This window comes from Alligator sinensis, unplaced genomic scaffold (genome assembly GCF_000455745.1).
Source record: "Alligator sinensis unplaced genomic scaffold, ASM45574v1 scaffold71_1, whole genome shotgun sequence".
Classification (NCBI taxonomy): domain Eukaryota; kingdom Metazoa; phylum Chordata; order Crocodylia; family Alligatoridae; genus Alligator; species Alligator sinensis.
The window spans coordinates 5,543,942-5,554,777 of record NW_005841834.1 but is presented as its reverse complement, the minus strand read 5'-3'; positions in this window follow the sequence as shown (position 1 = coordinate 5,554,777).

The following is a 10,836-nucleotide window of genomic DNA, read 5'->3' as shown; positions in this document are numbered from 1 at the left end:
CAGCGGCTCAGCTATGACACTGGCCAATTCTTTCAGCAGCCACGGATGGAGGTCATCTGGGCCTGCTGACCTGTACCCATCCAGCTCCTCCAGGAGCTCCTTAACTATTTCAGAACTAACCGTAGGCAGACTGGTGCCATGTGGACATCCATCAATGATCGAGGTGGGGGAATTGGCTTGGTCAGTACATAGAAATACTGAAGTGAAGAACTCATTGAAGAGCACTGCTTTTTTCCCCCACATCAACCACCAACTGTCCTGATTTGTGTTCATTAGTTTCATAGAGCTTCATTAGAATCATTAGTGTCATATATTAAAAAAAAAAAAAAAAAAAAGGATAAAACCCAAAACTTTTAAGATGAGCACAACTGGTCTACATGACAGCAGCACAATAAATATTGATGTGTTTGTCCTTTCTTCCTCTCCTCAGAGGGAGAAATCTAAGTGGTTGTTTCTTGTTTCAGTAGGTTTGCTTTTTTTTTTTTAATTTGGTTGGTAACATTGTGTATCTGTTCCCATTATCCTCACCTCCTCTCTTTCCTTGGTTACATGGAATACTGCTAATAGAGAAAAGACAATGTAATAGTAAAACTATACAGCAATATGTAGAGCAAGGCTGTCCAACTTGCAGCCTGCATGCAATCCACAAGGTGTTAAATTGAGGCCTGTGGACTCCTGCTGGGGTGCCTCTCCCACAACAGCTCCAGCTGCTACTGCCACTGGAATCTCTGGGCAACCCCACTCCTCTCTGGCTTCGTCGTCCTGCCCCCACCCCAGAAATGTGCCTGGGAGGTGGAAGTGGGCCATGGGGAGATAGGAATGGGCCATGGGGTCCAAAGGAGACCACAGATCAGGGGCAAGGGTCCCTGCAGAGTGCACCTCAGTGGACAAGAGGGGCATGAGCCCATGCGATGTGTAGCCCTCATCCACTCAAAAGCTGGACAGCCCTGATATAGAGAAATTCATTGAGATGTGATTTTTTGTTGCAGCTTGGAAAGTGATTCTAACTCACTGAAGTTAAGTCTCAGTCTACATATGTTCCTAGATGGTTGCAAGGCTAAAACCCAAGTGAAGGTATCAAACTGTAAGACTAAGTACAAACAGTCAAAAAGCCCAAGGCTGAATTGATTCAATCTTTACAGGTTAGTTTAAATTGTGTAGATTGAACCAATAAGCTTGTGAACACACATTCACTTTTGATTCAAGAAATATATAGTCACATGCCTGCAGTGACCCCGGCCAGAAGCTAGTGGGCACTAGAGCATGGCTTCCTGCTCAGCTGGAGCAGAGATCTTGGGTCAAGTCTAGCCTGTACACCCTATGAGGTGGGGGGTGTTTCAGGGTACGTACCTATGCAAAGTGAACCATTGAACTACTGTTTTAATGAAACAAAGCAAACTGTCAGGGCAACATAACAATCTTGGGTGCAGATTTATTGTTTGGATTGCCAAAGAATTATAGGTGTAAGACAACTACTTCCTATTCAAGCAAATTCTTACCTTGAAGAATCAGTCCCTTTTGACTTGGAACTACATGCCTGCATGCTTTGCTGAACCATGGTCTTGCTGAAGCAGTAGCAGCTGTAGGCAACAATGACAAAGTTCCACTATGACAAACCAAAGTGGTTTCTGTATGGATGAATGCTACAGAGGGTTGCAAAATAGAAAAACCCCAAAAGGTTCTCTTAGCACAGTTTTCATTTACGTTTGATTTCCTGTGAAAGCAGAATGCACAGCTCTTGTCCTGTTGTAAGAAACTCTTCTGGGGAGTATATGACTGCATCATCACAAGATGCATAACCAATTGCTGCACAGCTCTGGCCTGGGCAAGTCAGAGATTTATTAAGGGCAGTCAGCCATCCAGGGAGGCTACCATCTTCCATGGTTCTGTACAGTAATGTGCAAGAAAGAAGTCGACCAAAAGGTCAAAAGGAATACAACAGCCCCAGCTCTGACCATAACAGTTCTATCACCAGGGCCATTGATCTTAGGAAGACTGGTATTTGGCAGTCTCTAGTTGGATCCTGACTTAGCCAACCCTTTATAAATCTGCATGTTCCCTCACTCTGTCTTCTTTTTGCCCTCCCATCTTTCACTGGACATCTGCGCAGGTATGGCTAGGTAAGGATGACTGAGTCCATAGCAGTCTATTAGCCTTTTCATAGATGTTAGGGTCGGAAGGGACCTCAATAGATCATCGAGTCCGACCCTCTGCATAAGCAGAAAAGATTGCTGGTTGTAGATGACCCCAGCTAGATACTCATCTAACCTCCTCTTGAAGACCCCCAGGGTAGGGGAGAGCACCACCTCCCTTGGGAGCCCATTCCAGACCCTGGCCACTCTAACTGTGAAGAAGTTCTTCCTAATGTCCAATCTACATCTGCTCTCTGCTAACTTGTGGCCATTATTTCTTGTAACCCCCAGGGGCGCCTTGGTGAATAAATACTCACCAATTCCCTTCTGTGCCCCCGTGATGAACTTATAGCCAGCCACAAGGTCGCCTCTCACCCTTCTCTTGCGGAGGCTGAATAGATCCAGTTTCTCTAGTCTCGCCTCATAGGGCTTGGTCTGTAGGCCCTTTTGTTGGGCAACATGAGGTTTATCTATTTCATAAGAGTACCACATTCTTTGTGGTATCTTCCTGTAACTCTTTTGACCAATAATTAAGTTTGCCCCCAAAAAGGTCTCTCTTAAATCACAGAATCCTAGAAAAGTAGGACTAGAAGGTACCTTTGGAGGTCATCTATTCCAACCTCCTCCCTGAAGCAGGATCCCATACTATCCAAACTACCCTATACAAATCCTTGTCTAACTTATTATTAAAACTACACATACACCCCTGATGCACAACCACAAGAAGATAGAGAGGCCTGAGAGATAGGACTAAACAGCCCAGAGCCTGGAGAGGGGCAGGGGAGAGCAGAGACCTGGAAAGCCAGGAAGCAAGGAGGGCCAGGGTGCCTGTGGTCTCAACTGTCCTAGGAGTGAAGCAAGGGCCTAGGGGGACTAAAGGGGACTCTGACCACTGTTAGAGACTGAGAGGGTCAGAGAACCTGTAGCCCACAGACGGGAGTAGACAGGGCAAGGAAGCCCAGAGATTGCAGCCGGGGGGCCAAAGCCCAAGAGGAGCTGAGACAGAAGTCTGTGAGGGCAGGACGCAGCACCCACTGGTAACCTGCAGAGGCAAAGTGCCTGGGTGGAGAAGGCAAGCTTGTAAGCTATACTCAAGAGTAGCTGAGCTAGGTGAAGTGCCCGGGCACAGAGGCCCAGTCACAGGAAATGAAGCCATGGCTGAAGGGGGCTGATGATAGACATAATTAATAATATGTGCAAGGCGTGGGTGTGGCATAAGGGGTGGTTGGAGCTATGTTATAAGCCCTTAAGTTAAAGTAGAAACACCCAAATACCAGCATGGATCAGGGATTCTTCCCTTTGAAAAGATCTAAGAACAACAAAGCATGGCAGGCTAGGAGAAGGGGAGCAAGCTGGTGATGCGAGGGCAGAGCAAAAGGCTAAGTGGCCACCAGAGGGTATTGCAGCCACTCCCTGGATAGGCATTTGTTACACAAGGGTAGTTTAAAAGTGTAAGAGGTGCAAGGATGAGGGCCATACCCCCCCACTATGGAAGAAGGCAAAACCCCCCACAGTCCATGTCATTCTGTTCATGAAATAAAATTCCTTCCTGATCCCAAATATGGCTATTGATCTGACCTTCAGCAGAAGGAAAAGGCCCTCAAACCTGGAACTTTTGGGTTTAGAAGTCCCAACAGGAGCATTAGCACATCCTAGTCAAAATCCCCAGCATCGACTGCAACCAACATCCAAATACTTCAAGGAAAGACAAAAAAAAAAAATCCCCAACATATCAACAGGTTGGGAAAAAAGGATACCTTCCTGGCCCCATATAGCAACCAGAAAAGTGGAAAAGCATGGGAAATACATATAGAAAAGCATAGGCATAGCTGTTCCTAAATCATCCCTGATTAATGTTTGCACAATTTCTTGAAGACCTCCAATGATGGAGATTGAACAGCTTCCCTAAAAAGTCAATTCCTTTGTTTCACTGTTCTAACAGTGAAGAAGTTTTTCCTCATAGCTAATCTAAACCTTCTTTGCTATAATTTCAAGATGCTGGTCTGTGTTCTACTCTTTGTAGTAAAAGAAATAAGGTGTTTTCCCTCCTCTTTATGGCTGTCCTTCAGATGTGAAGACTGCTATCCAGTGGCAATGCATAGGGGGGGGCACAGGGGGGCACCCCCTGAGAGTGCTAATGCACCCCCTGACCGGCTGCACTCGCTGCTTAGGCGATGGGCAGGGGGGCAGGCCGGTGTGCTGGTGCCCCCTTGCAAGTGCCGGCCAATTGCTGCAGCCACTCCCAGAAGCAATTAAATCAGCCGCAGGGAGGACCCTCCTCCCCCTCAGGCAACAAGATCAGCCATGAGGGGACCCCCTGCCCCGGTACGTGGCACTGGTTGCAGGGGTGACATGTGCCCCCCTGACTAAGGTGGCACCAGTCACCCATGCCTTTTCCTCAAGTGCCTTTTCCTCAAGCCAAACATGCCTATTTCCATAGGTATCATTGGAACAAGTGAAATATTTTTGTATTTTCTAGTTAAGCACATGCTTAAGTGCTTTGACAGACTGAGCTTAATTGGCTCCATCGCTCATTCAGTGCACCTCCTTCAATAACCTCCATACATCTTTCCTTCACCCTGCAGCTGGGACCCTTCTTACCCTAGTAACCTTTCTCCTCACTCATCTTCCTTTTAGTAGTCATCCTTTAAATTTTGGACAGAACAACCAAGACTATGTTTTGCCTCCTTTTCTCCAAAATAAACACACATGAATCCCATGTATGCAGGTTTTGAAGGCCCCAAAAGTAAAACTGTAGAAGCTCTGGGGGCTATTTTGTCCCTGGCAAGAACTGCCTTTGAAATGTCTTTAAGCAAGCCTTGTAAATGTTAGAATTTCCTTATGAACAAAGAAACTTCTTTAACAGTAGTTTAAACTCTGATTGCAGTAGCAATGAGGCACAATTGGAAATAAAATGTTGCTGTGTACAACCAGAGCAAAACAGCACTTTGATAAATTCCATTAATAATGCAAATCATTCTAACAAAGCCAAAAGGACCTAACCCAAATATTCCTCTCCTTAGGACTGTGATTTGATTCCTGGAACTGCTTATCGCTCAAAAATTTCTACCACAGTTTATATGCCATATCCTGTTGCAATAAGCAGAGGATAATCTCTAAGGAACAATCCTCCCTCAAACCAAAACAATATTACTCTAACTTGGTGCACAAATGGCAGGAGCTATCAAAGCATAAGAATTAACAACAAGTCAGGAGAAGTGAAAAGTAGCATTTGATAATTTCAGTAAATCTCCACAGGTATGTGGTTCCAGTTACATTAGAGGTTGCAATTCACTGTTCATCCTTTCCAGTTTCAGTTAATGCAACTATAGGCAAAAAAAATGCAACTTAGTAAAAGGTGTCTCATAAAAACTATTTTTGAAAAAGTTTTGTTTTTTTTAATTAAGATAACAGGGCATTTACCTCTCTTCTTTTATGAAAGATCAAAAAGCTGTATATGTTATGTGATTCCCATCTACCTGTGCAGCAAGAACATTCCCAGTGGTAATAAATCGATAGTTTCTCCTGTCAAAATCCAGATCATAAATCTGAGTCAGTATTAGTTTAGGCACCTTCCCATTCAGCAGTCATCACTTGTGGAAGTGTTCTACTCTTCTAAGATACTGGGATACACAGAGTTGGCAGCACTTAAGATCACATTGATAATTTACCAGAAACCACAGGTAAATAAGTATGTACATTTACATAAGCCATTTTTCTAAATCAGTAAGAAAGACTTAGAACCATATCATTCACAAATTCTTCACTTCGATACATTTCTCAGCAGAGGAAAGAAAATAGTTGTCTGCCTTTAATAACAAGGACTGGGTATATTTTGGTACACCAAGACCTCAGGTTGGGCATCCTTGCTGTAAATTGTACAGCAGATTATGAAATGCATGACTGTTATAAATTAAACCATTTGAAACTATTCCAATTTAACAGAAAAGGGAGTGAGAAATAGGTTATGGTACAATGAACTGCATATTTACTGTACCTTAAAGGCACCTTTTAGTATTTTTAGAAGTGTATTAGTGACTTGGGTGTCAAGTCCTATTGATATGCAATTGGACGTTTTCTTCTAAGGGCACCTCTACACATGCAGGTAAAGCTGCAAAAGGATCTAATGAACAAGCCACACAACTGCACTTCCTACAATGTTGCTTAAGCCTGATCCCAGGCTCCCCCTGCGCTGGCAAAAAGCCAGCTTCTGCAGCTAGAAGCCCTCTCAGCTGATAGGTCCCCAGCTGTGGGGGAACCCCATATGCCCCTGCAGCCAGGAGATGCAGCTGCTGTGATCTCTCAGCCATGGAGACCCTCCAGGACTGGGAGATCATAGCCACAGGGTGTTTCTGGGACCCAGATTCCACAGTGATAGGACTCTGGGACCCAGCCACTGTGGAGTGCTGCCAGGACCCAGAGTCTGAAGGGCTGAAAGTCCCCTCAGCTCAGGGACTCCCAGCCCCAGTAACTGGGAGCCTGGTCAGCTGATGGGGCTCCCAGGTATGGGGGAGATCCTGCTACACATGCAAATTAAAGCTCAATAACAACCAGCTATAAAGTTAGTAGGCATTTTTCAAGGTCTAGCTGGTTGGACCTTTTTATGGTGTGATAGGTACTTTGCAAGTATAGCTGTTCTCCATTAATTGTGCAATATCTGTCATGTGTAAAGAGGACCTAAGACAGTGGCACTTTTGAAAATTCCTAATTCCACCCATAGTGCTTTGCAAACTTGGTAAATTTACTTTGCAGTATCCTGCAATGTTAGCACAAATCAATGAAATTTTTAGTATAGAAGTATCCAAATCCCAAGTAGCTTTGCAAAGAGGAAGAGAGAAAAAAAAAAAAGATTACTTTCCCATTCTTCCAGGAGCTACCAAAAAATCAAAGGTTTAAGGATCTAGTTATTAGCCAGGATTTATTTACTTGGTTTATTTTTTAAACCATGCACTTACAGACTTCCATTTTCCCCAGTTCACCTGTTCAGAACCCTGACCATTCTATATGAAAGAAGTGGCCATTTAAAAGGTTTTTAACTATGGGATTTTTTTCTCTTATGCCTTGTGACAAGACAGCGGTCATGCCCTGCCAAAACTGGTCAGAAGAATGGCAGGAATGAGAATGACTGACCTGCAGGGGGAAGGAGTCAATAAAGTGAGTAATGACAAAGAGTGGCTTTACTGATTCTTGCTGGAGCTGGCAGGAAAACCAGGCTGATGGGAAGCTGACCAGATAGGCTCCAGCCGTTGACCCAGAAATAGAAAATTCCACTGTCAGGCGAGTTGTTTTTCCCAGAGATGGGAGACCGGCAGGAGCTCCTGCAGCTGCATGGAGGTGCTGCAATTACTCACCCCAGCTGGAGGTTAATGGCTCTTGCCAAAGAGAATCAAAAAGCAGTGAGACTTACCTGAGGTGAGGCCCAGCGTGTGAGCACCACACGGGACACCAGCAAGGAATCTGTCTGATGAGTGAGGCACTTTGGGTTCAAAACCTAGAAGGGAAGAGAGAAGGCCTGAGTAAGGGGATCTGCCTTGAGGAAGCAGGGTTCTCCCCTGTAACAGGGACGGAGCATAGGGCTAAGCCAGGGGACTGAGTTAGGCTGGCTATAGTTCCTGATTGGTACCCTGTGAATTAAGATGAAACAAAACTGAAATATTGATGCTTAAGTGAAGCAGGCTGAGTTAGGCTGGCTGTTGGGAAAATCATGAGCATTCAGAGAAGATATTCACTCGAGATCTCAAGGCCAAGTAAGTCTAAGGGTGGATCTAAAAGGCAACCTGTGAAGGTGTAAGCCCCAGTGTGGGAAACAGTTCAGGACAAAGGCATCATATGGTTTATAAGAAAACATAAGACTGTGTTGGTGCACTAAGCACAGACTGTAATTAGGAATCACACCTCAGACCATCTGGTGTGGTAAGAGCAGGGTATGGAGATGGAGGAGCCCTGTGCAAAGGCCAGACATGTTGCAGTGAAAAACAACAGTGTACCTCACATTATTTACTTTTTCCTTTGTATTTTCTTTAACACCAAAGGCGTGGCAGACCAGGATCAGCAGGTCCTGGGTCAACTGGCAGCAGTATATCTTTCTACCAGAGCCTCAGACTTCTACATGCCTCAAAAACATAAACGTAGTTTGTGCCTTGAAGGCACTTTGGGCAATTGGCTGTAGGGAGATTATACATCACCAGCGCACACTGCATGACAGCCCAAAACTCAGAAGCCCAAACAGCTGGGTAATTAGCTGCCTTCTCTTCTGATGGCAGTTTTGAGGGCAGAAGACCATGTTAACATGGATTCTTCTCCTCCATCTCAGGGGACAGGGAACAGTATTACAGACATATTCCTGAGCCATAAAGTCCCAATCCTGAAATTGTTATTTAATTCAAAATGGAAATTCTGATTCCACTTGCTAAAAATGGCAAAATCTCTACAGCATGGCAAAACAGAAATTTTTGTTCACAATTTTTCCACATTAATTGTGTTTTTGGAGTAGTCTTAAAGCCTTGCCTTTTTGTTGTTGTTGTTTCTGTTAGTGCAGTTCTAGCCACCTTCATTGCACATATATAGAAGGCCACAATTTTGAGCCATCTGGAAGCAGACTCTATATCCAACAGGCCAGAGCTCTGCAAGGCTGGTTAAGCTCTTCAAGAGTAGTCATCCAATTTCATAATCAATCATTTTCTGAAAGGAGCCAGTGTTTAACCCAATGATTTCTGCAATGTGCTTCCCAAATTCTGTGGTGTTTGTACTTCAAATGGTTTCTACCCAATAATATATTATGAAAAAATTCACAGTGAAGTACAACTTCTTAACATTTTTTTGTTTTCTCTCTGAGGATAGTCTGTTGTGGGGTTTTTGTTTGTTTGTTTTGTTGTGTTTTTTTGCTGTCTCTACAACATGAGGTTTTATACCTTTCACACAGATAATCTTATTGTGTCTAATGCTTTCTGAACCTTGCCATGCTCTCTTGGCCACAGTGATATCTGGTGACAGTCTTGCAGGTTATTTTTTTCTTTTATTGTATAACATAGTATTTCTTTCACCAATGTCATTTGTTGCCTTTCACGTTTCTTTTAAATATTTCTTGATGCTGAAAATTATAGAGGTAGGGTTCTTAGGAAGGTCTGACCTCTGTAATATGATTTGTTATATGTCCTATGTCCTCTGCCTAAATTCAGCGCACACAATATTTTCTCAAAACAGAAATTGTGATTTATCAGTCAGTTATTTCCTTAAAGTCCTTCTTGGAAAGCATAAAATGTTCTGCCTTATGCCAGAGAAAAAAACCTTGGTTGTATTGAGCTTTCTGTTTTCATCCATTGTTCTATGTAGATTTTGATTTATTTTAAAATATTGAGTGATTAAAATAGTTTTGCTCTGACTTTTTACTTAACATTACCAGATGTTAAGGGGGTGGGGGGGAGGAATCATCAGTAAAGACTTCAGTTCATGCAACAAATTTGTCAAACAGGAAACATGAGAGATGAATATAGTAATAACTGTATCTCATGAAATACAGAAACTGTTAGCAGGACCCAGGTTTGCCCTAAGGCTCTGCAAACCCTGGTAAAATTTTGACAAACCTGGTTTAAAACTGGAATTGTCATGTACATGGACTTAGAAATGTTACTTGTTACTCAAATTCCAGAAATCAAGCTTTTGCATCTAAAAATTAGAAGAAATTCTGAATAGAAGCCACAATTTCAAAACACAATTACATTGGAGAAAGTTTGGATTCACCACCATGCTAAGACTACCTCTTCAAATTAGCTATTGGAAGTATTCATTCACCACAGTAGTCAGGAAGATTTCCTTTGGGTATAACTCATTCCTGTAACTTTTTCCACACACAAAAAAAATAAATAAATAAAAGTTAACACCAACCTTTAAAATCAGCCAGTTGATGGCAGCATTTCCACAATTTAGTTGCACGGTACAGGAGCATTAGCACTGAAAAGCACTTTTCAATGCTGTGCTTCTTAAAATATAGGCAGGTTCTATCCAAAGAATTGTGCCATATAGCTCTTCTTTTCTTGTACTCTTCCCATTTATTTTTGTGATCCTTTCCATTTCCTGTAATGCTTCATTTAACCAACAAAATAATTCTTAGTTTATTAATAACTTCTTTGGAGTTATTCTCCAGTGTTTCTTGGCCTCCCTTTCATATTGCGTTACTTCATTAGTGGGCATGTCTACACGTTTGTTAATGCACCCTGAATACTATGCATTTAGTTCAGTACTTCCTTACTAAAGTACTAACTAAAGTTACTGCGCAGTAGTGCCAGTGCATGGTTATTTAGTGATGCTTACTACACATTAGCCTAACAACACTGCATCGTAGGCTATTAGCATGGTTTTTGCTGTGACATGCTACTGTGCAGTGCTAATAAGTTTACTGTGCATTAACATCTCGTGTAGACATGCGCAGTGTCACTTTGAAAAGTTACCAGTTAGGAGCAAATGGTAACTAATGTAGCACAGATGCTCGGGATTAGGAAAGATTTTCTCTACCCCCAACTACAGGCAGTCCTCGGACTTACGACATAATTGGTTTCTGAAAGCTGCATCTTAAGTTGAAACATCATAACTTGGAACCAATTTTCCCATAGGAACAATGTTTCATAGTAGCTAGGGTCAGGAGGGACCTGAACAGATCATCTAGCCTGACCCCCTGCCACAGGCAGGGATGAATGCTGGGTTTACC